This window comes from Parambassis ranga, unplaced genomic scaffold, assembly GCF_900634625.1.
Source record: "Parambassis ranga unplaced genomic scaffold, fParRan2.1 scaffold_22_arrow_ctg1, whole genome shotgun sequence".
Taxonomy (NCBI): Eukaryota; Metazoa; Chordata; class Actinopteri; family Ambassidae; genus Parambassis; species Parambassis ranga.
Genome location: NW_021144778.1, coordinates 3,672,845 through 3,680,884, shown reverse-complemented (window position 1 = coordinate 3,680,884; position 8,040 = coordinate 3,672,845). Strand labels below are relative to the sequence as shown.

Below are 8,040 nucleotides of genomic sequence, written 5' to 3'. Positions count from 1 at the left end.
GACAGCCAGCCGATAGTTCCTTACAGGGTCCGCCAGGAGGCCTGCATGATGTGTTTAGCGTCTTATTGCTTCCACAAATTATTAATATTCTCCCTTTTGATGCGTAACTGTCTACAACTTTGCCTGGTGTCAGTGTTTTGCAGCCAGTCACGTCAATACGATAGATAGCGCATGTTGAGTTTAACTGACCGCACGTCCGATGTTCCCTGAAGGCACCATGGCCGAGCTAAGGCCTCAGCCCAGAGCGCGCTCTGCCTCAGCATCATTGTCATGCTGTCAACAGAAACAACAGGTCAACAGCCCTTCACCGTCTCTGATTGGTTCAGACCATGATATGAGCCTGACGTGTGTCTGTTGTTGGACACAGGGAGAGTCACAGAGAATGTATTTCCCTCTAACAGCTGGTCGCACCGGCACGAACTCAGATATTTTTTCCCCATCGGGTGACATTGCAAAGAGGAAAATAAATATTCATGGAACTTTCTGGAGTCAAAGCTTGAATCACAATAAAACTTCATGAAATGGGGATTAAGACTTTTCAATACTTTTTAAGGGCCTTCATTTTCCCACAGTTGATTTATCAACTTTTAATACTTTTTAAGACCCCGCGGACACCCTGACTTCAAATGTCACTTTGTATAACAACTTCGTGCAGTGAAACTGAAAGTTTAATGTGTTTTATTGTGTCAGCCTGAAACCATTCAACCATGTAGTGTGGTCGAACGAGACTACACTAGTGTGCATGTGCATGGAGATCCAAATCCCAAACAATCCATGAACCAATAACACACACCGCAATTCATTTTATTCACCACTAGATGTCCGACTCCAGCACTGTGTCAATGAAGCCTCGAGTAATGAACCTTTTTCTTGAATCAGGTGCCGAAGCTTCAACAAAGCCTTGAAAACCCATCACTAGCTGTAGGTATTATCTGTAGGACACAAGAAACAGATGCTGAATTAACTATACAATGATCGGATTGTGGGTTGGTTAATGTGACTTGAATGTTTAAGGGCTAATGTGTGATGGTGTGTGAGCTCTTACCTTTTGTTGTGGCCAGGGGTGACAGCCAAAAGAGTCCCTCTTGTAACAAGCAGGCATTTATAGTTCCGGACCAGTCCAGTCAGGAAATAGGTGCAGGGGGGGAGGGTATCGTTTGATTGAAGGACAATTATAGTTATGAGTTTTAAACCAGCTTTTAGCTTTTAATAAGAAGGAATTCCATGTACATATGTATTGCATTTGGTGTGAGGTGTATGGTGGGGTAAGTGTAAAATGGAGAGGCAGCAGCTATGTAAGGTAGCCATTTGGAATGAATGTGTGCACTTCCACCTCCTTCTCAAGCCTCCTACTTGCTGCTACACACCAAGCTTTCTGCCCGAACAGGGACTTGAACCCTGGACCCTCAGATTAAAAGTCTGATGCTCTACCGACTGAGCTATCCAGGCTCTACATGTTATTTCAGGGACCAATTCTGTGCGTACAGGTTAACTGAAACAGAGAGCAATCATTAAGGATGAACTTCCTGTGTGTGCAGACCATTGACAGTAAAAACTATGGACAGAGCTTCCGTGACGTCACCCGTTTGTTTCTGAAGAGCCGTTCTGAGGCTCGGTGGGAGGTTCCAGGACGTTGATGACCACCGCCATGTTGGCAGCGTCATGTCCGCCAAAACTCCAAATATGGACAAAAAGGGGGAGCACGAGCAGGGTTTAGGGGGGCGGGCGATCGTGGAAGCAGGAAACTCACGCTGTGATACGTCAACTGTCTGTCACTCAAAGTGGCAACGCCCATAATTATGCGTAATTTTAAGTCAAAATACCATTGAAACGAGTGAGTTGTAAAAAAATTCACCCCCCCCCTGTACAATTGACACTAGAAGAGAACCTATCATCTGAGACCAGAGTGGTTTTTTTGTACCAGGCTGTAAACATGTTTTTTTCTGCTGTGAAGTCGGCCATTTTTACATGGGAGTCTATGGGAAATGACTCGCTTTTGGAGCCAGCCCCCAGCAGTTGTGGCGTGAATTACAAGTTTTGACACTTCCGCATGGGCTTCAACTTTGTGGTCCTATACACATAAAGAATACATACTTACATACTTATTACCTTTATTTACCTTTTCTATAAAGCTAAACACAACACTATGAATTTGTGTGGCCCTTTGATGTCTACAGGTGCAGACTAAACAAAACAAAAGGCAAGTGGTCTTGTGTTATGCCTGAAAAGAGAAGAGCTGTCAATAAGAGGGACGGCTTTTGCTTGACACCTTCCCATGCTTTGGTCCAGCAATACTTAAAAAGTCACAAAGCTCAATTAAAGCGTCTCTTGTAAGTGTGTACAAGGAAGAACCAACTTCTAACTTCAAAGCTTCCAGGTCTGATGAATCCATTTTTTTCTAGGTTGTGGGCAGTGTTAGTGTGGTGCAGAACCTTTTCCTGGGAAGAATAGACAATGCTGCTCTCCTGGCACTCAAAGTTGACCTCGGGTTGCAAGCGGGTCTCTCTCTGCACACTCTCTGTCGGTCAATCACCACGCGCTCTGTCCACTCCGGCTGAAGATGTGAGGGGTTGGATAATGATCAGGGACGTCTATCTGAAACAGCCAGTCCTTGCCACATCCATCCCAGCGGTGCCTCCAAAATGTTATGCCTGAAAAGGGAAGAGCTGTCAATAATAACACTGACACGCGATTCTTCCTGTCTGGCAGCTTTATGCAGAATTCAGCAAAAATAATTATGTACAGAGGTACAAGTGCTGGAAGTACATGAAATGTACATATACACATGTTCGGTTTTATCTTCATCTGTCTTAAACAGGTTAGTCTTCAAAATAATGTGTTCAAATCAGTAAAATAAAGGTTTAGCTGAAAATGCGGCACTAATATAAATAGAATAACATTCCATTCAGAAATAAACAAATGCATTTTCATTTCACAGTCACACATGTAACCAACTTAACCTCATAACTTCATATAAGCGTACTTACTCTCTGGTTATGAGTCTAGCTTTAAGGTAACACAGACAACATGGAATTAGCGTCTGTTAGCAACATGCTATTACATGTTTCTCTCGCTTTGTGAACACTTGTAAAACATAAACAAATCTAACAACACTGTCTGCAGTCACTTAAGATACTAACGGAACTAACAAAAGTGTTTAATCATATAAGGCCACAGTTACAAGAGTTTCTTTACCTGAAAAGGGAAGAGCTGTCAATAATAACACTGACATGCGATTCTTCCTGTCTGGCAGCTTTATGCAGAATGAAGAATCGCCTGTGAGCTCCCCTTTCCTGTCTCTGCAGGCATGAGCAATCGATCAGGACCAGGCCAAGCGAGCCGCAGGCCACAGATCAACCGTTCAGGCAAATCTTCTCTTATCAGTTCACATGAAGCACAATTTTCCCCACAAAACCCACAAATTCTATTTGACAGATTCCAAGAATCAGGTACAATCAATCCATCACACTTTTCTACTCTCTTTAGATTATAGCTTTAGATTATATTATTTCTTGGGCTCTATGCTCTAAGTGTCTTAAAAATATGTGATTTCCTTTATTTACAGTGGTGCATGTCATGTGACTTTACTTATGCAACATGTATGATAATGTTCTGTCTCCTCTCATTTCAAGACTGTCTGGAGGACACACAGAGTGGACATGGGTCACAGAGTGCTGCTGCTGTTTGTGTCTCTGCAGCATGGGCAGCTGCTCCTGCTCCACTCGTCACCGGCTGATTGTTCACACCTGTGATCAGTCATCAGCCAATCCTGCTGCAGCTTCCATCTAGTATATGTGTCCAATGGAAGCTGAGCAACATGTCAGCTACACACATAGAAACACTACACATAGTTTGTCATATAAATAACATGGATTGAATCATGTTGTACAGTCAATGGAAACAAAAAGCACTGAGAGTGGTGCTGGTAGTGCAGCAGTGGATGGAGGCTGAAGTGCTGCCACCTAGTGTCAATATTTGGTATTAACTCTGACTACATATTCCACCTTTAACTCTCTGCCATATATACTGTGCCATGTGTGAAGTGATAATAACATGTGAATGTGAATTTATTGTAAAGAACTTTACTTATTATCCCTGTTATAAGTGAGCAGTGTGTGTGTGTGTGTTTGATGGAGTGTGTAATGTCTGCTCAGTGTTACTGATGCTGCTGTGTGTGATCTGAAAACTGATCAAACTGTGATGTGTCTGATGCTGACAGAAGAATCAGAGGTCAGACAGTCGGATCCTCCTCTGTGACACCTTTAACATCATATCAGAAATCTCTGTCTGCTTCTGGTACATGCAGCTGATCACCAGCAGGGGGCTCACTGCTTTGCTGTCACTCAGGGGGCCTGCTCTGTCTGCCACTGGGATATGATGAGGTGAACTTCAGAGTTTGAATGGATTTCATTTGTCATGTGTTTATGATCATTTTATGAATCAGTTCAAATAAAGGAGACTCACTGAAGTCACAGTTTAGTGTTTTAATACTTATACACACTTATTTTGAAGCTGCTATCAACTTGATGAGTCTTCCTGTTGAAGCACGAGGCAGGACGTGTGTCAGAACATCCATGAACTGAGTAGATTAAGAGGAAAAGCTGATGTGTCACAGCTGCTGGTTGTGTTCTTTCAGTGTCTCCATCTTGATGAAATGAGGCGTTTTACTTCCTCCAAGTAGAGTGGACCTGGTTCACAGAGTGCTGCTGCTGTCTCTGTCTCTCTGTGAGCAGCATGTTAAACAGCAGGCTCTGAATAGTGACGTCATGATGTCACAGTCACATCAGTCTAATCTCCCAATCGGAGAGAGAGCTGTCATCAACAGCAGGAAGTGCAGGAAGCTCATGGTGTGCAGGCCTCTGATGTGTGGAGGCTGTCGGCTTGTAGCAGCCAACAAGAAGGGAGTTTGTAAAAGTTCTCTGTAACTTTAAATGTGAGGATTCAGAAAGAACTTAGATCAGATATGTGCAGCACTTGTGCAACAGATACTCCAACAGTGACAGCTCTTCTGAAGAAACCCTGAGGAGCTGAGACCTGGATGAGACACTGATACAGCTTTGCTCTGCTGACAGGAAGGATGAAGGCTGACCACACACACACACACACACACACACACACACACACACACACACACACATATAGACACGTGCACACATATAGACGCAACACACACACCAACACACACAATCATACACACACTCTTACAGACATGCACACACATATATTGTCACACCGGCTCAGAAAGTGTGACACATTGGGGAGGACAAACACACCCTTAACCGTTTGACCATTTTATTGAAGAAAGAACAGTAGTTGTACACCAACAATTGACAAACAAGGAAATGTGCAAACAAAATACACCGCCATGCCTGCAGCAGGCTGGAGAGAGAGCAGCCCTCCTAGTAGGCCAGACGGGGAGAGAGAGAGTGAAGCAAACAGACTGGGAACTCTTAAACCGTCTCCAGCTCGTCAGCACAGGAGAGCTGCATAAGCTCAGGATCAGCTCCACCCAGCAACCTCCTGCACACACAGGGCAGAGACAGCAGCAACAACACAACACTCCCTGAGAGGCCAACACAGGGCCACAATATAGACACTGACACACACTAACACACAGACACACACACACAATACACTGCTTCAGACACACACACTGCCTGCTTCAACTGTGGAAAGGCTTCCTGTGCATCAGTACAACAGGCTGTTGGGCCTTTGCAGGATCCTGCAGGGTCGACCCCAAAGTTCAGACTCACAGTTCACAGCAGGACTGAGCTGGATGCAGTCACAGCTCCTCACTGTGTGCAGCAGCTGGACTGAGCTGAACACTGGACTCAGACAGATTCAACATCCACACGTCAGTCACTGGAAGCCTTCAGAATGCTTCTCTCCTCACTCAGCTTCCAGTCCAGATCCAATACCTTACTGCAGGTAGTGACGGACCTGTCAGCTGTGTGTTAGAAATGCATGAATAAACAGCAGCTTCATGTTGATGCAGGACGTATGAGGGCGGAACACTGATGAGATGAAAAGATTCAGAGGAAAAGGCAGAAAGAGCAGAGCTGATAAGTCACATGACTGATGCACTGACACGCTCTCTAGTCAGCTCCTCCACCAATCAGGCGCTGCCTCGCTACTCATGCAGCCAATCAGGTTGTAGCTGTACATTTAAAGCTTTCCTCTCTCTGCTGTCAGCTGTCATTCCAGATCACCATTGAGAGCAGAACCCCCCAGAGGGCTGGACCTGACTGCTGTCCTGATAAAGACCTGAGGAAGACTGTTTGGAGGACACACAGAGTGGACATGGGTCACAGAGCGCTGCTGCTGTTTGTGTCTCTCTGGAGCTCCGGTAGGACTCTGCTGCCATGACGGACGTCTTTATAAGAGCTGGGAGAAGAGTGTGTGTGTTTATATTTGTTTTCTTTACTGACAATCTTATTATGGATAATGCTGCTGTGGAATTAGTCTGATTGTTTTTAAAGTTGTTATTATAGCAGTTTATGTTCACTGTGTATGCAAGTCCACACTGGATGTTCCTTTTTTAGGATTAACATTTATGGAGCCCCGAAAGGGACATTTGCAATTTATTTATTTATATTTCATGCTGTATTTATTTCATCCCTAATATGCAAATCTCCTCTTAAGATACAAATCATAAAGCACACAGTCCTTCTCTGGATAACTATAAACTTCACTACATCCAGTGGTAAAACAGACTGAACCCTGTTGTTGCTGCTGTCAGCTACAAGGAGACATAAACACAGCGTGAACTGAATCAATATGAATTAAAATGGAGGAAACCTTTATTTGACCCACAATGCAGAAATTAAATCAATACATGTAACATTCATTGAAAACATGTGGCAATAAATGAATGACTAATATGCCACCATATGAACGATCTGGCACCGACTGGCTGCGGCTCCAAGCAGATGAAGGGAGGTTGGTGAGAGGTGATGAAGATGATGATCTGTTGCCAGAGACAGGTTGATCTGGCCACACTTGTGTGAAACCAGCCTGTCCAGTTAGGATCAACACTGATTGTGAATCAGTTTCAGCTGCTGTTGTGCAAATGGAACAGACAACAGGTGGAAATGAGAGGCAGTTATCAAGACAGCCCCTATAAAGGAGAGGTTCTGCTTCTCAGGAGGGTCACGCCCTAATACAAGACCACTTCCTGTTATGCAACAAACTTTATGATTCAATGTTGAGCTAATGCCACAGCCACAAAAAGACATTTCTCCAGCTGCTAGACAGCAAGCCTTATCTAGACATGGTGGACAGTCTCCTCGTGGAGGACAGTCTCCTCGTGGAGGACAGTGATATGCAAAGTGTTCAATCTTTGTTGACACAATTAGAAGAAATTATTGTTCATATCTTTACCAATGTCAAACTAAGAAGAACATGTGCTTTGTGTTGTTCTTCCACCGACTGACACATGAAAAATAAGAGGTCACACATGGCTCGTTGGTCTAGGGGTATGATTCTCGCTTAGGGTGCGAGAGGTCCTGGGTTCAAATCCCGGACGAGCCCTGGTGTTTAACTGTGTCCATTGGACACCAACTCCTTGTTGTTGACACTTTTCAGTTCCTCTCTAACTACCACACAGCTTTACAAAGCTAACAAAGTTCTATTCAGACCCAATCCAGAGCAGTTGTTCCACAGTAACACCTGCAGGAGGACGTCATCACCCAGTATGTACATCCATACTCCGCGAGACAAAGAGCGGAGAACGCACTCCACGGGTGGTAAGAGATAAAAAAAAGGTCTTTTCCGCACTGAGGTACCATACTCCGCGAGACGCGTGTGTGCAGAACTCCTCATACGGCCCGCCCACTGCAGCGCACGTCAGACACCAAACAGGAACAACATCACACACAGCCCACCTCCAGTGTTTGCGAACAGAGGAAGGTACAGCAGCTGACATTATGGATTTTGCAGCTTTGTTAGTGCAGATGGACGAGGAGACGAACATGCATAAAGAGGAAGAAGAAGAAGAGGAGTTGTTGCTGCTATGCACGGAGTTTGCGAGAAAAAGGCAAC

The 8,040-nt window shown here is 44.5% G+C and overlaps 2 non-coding genes across 2 annotated transcripts; one reads left to right on the top strand and one right to left on the bottom strand.

Moving 5' to 3' along the window:
- Positions 1 to 1,376: 1,376 nt before the first annotated feature.
- trnak-uuu (transfer RNA lysine (anticodon UUU)) lies at positions 1,377 to 1,449 on the bottom strand. Its single transcript has one exon. It is a non-coding gene; the product is annotated as a tRNA-Lys (tRNA).
- A 6,009-nt stretch (positions 1,450 to 7,458) lies between these two features.
- trnap-agg (transfer RNA proline (anticodon AGG)) lies at positions 7,459 to 7,530 on the top strand. Its single transcript has one exon. It is a non-coding gene; the product is annotated as a tRNA-Pro (tRNA).
- The last annotated feature ends 510 nt before the right edge of the window (positions 7,531 to 8,040 follow it).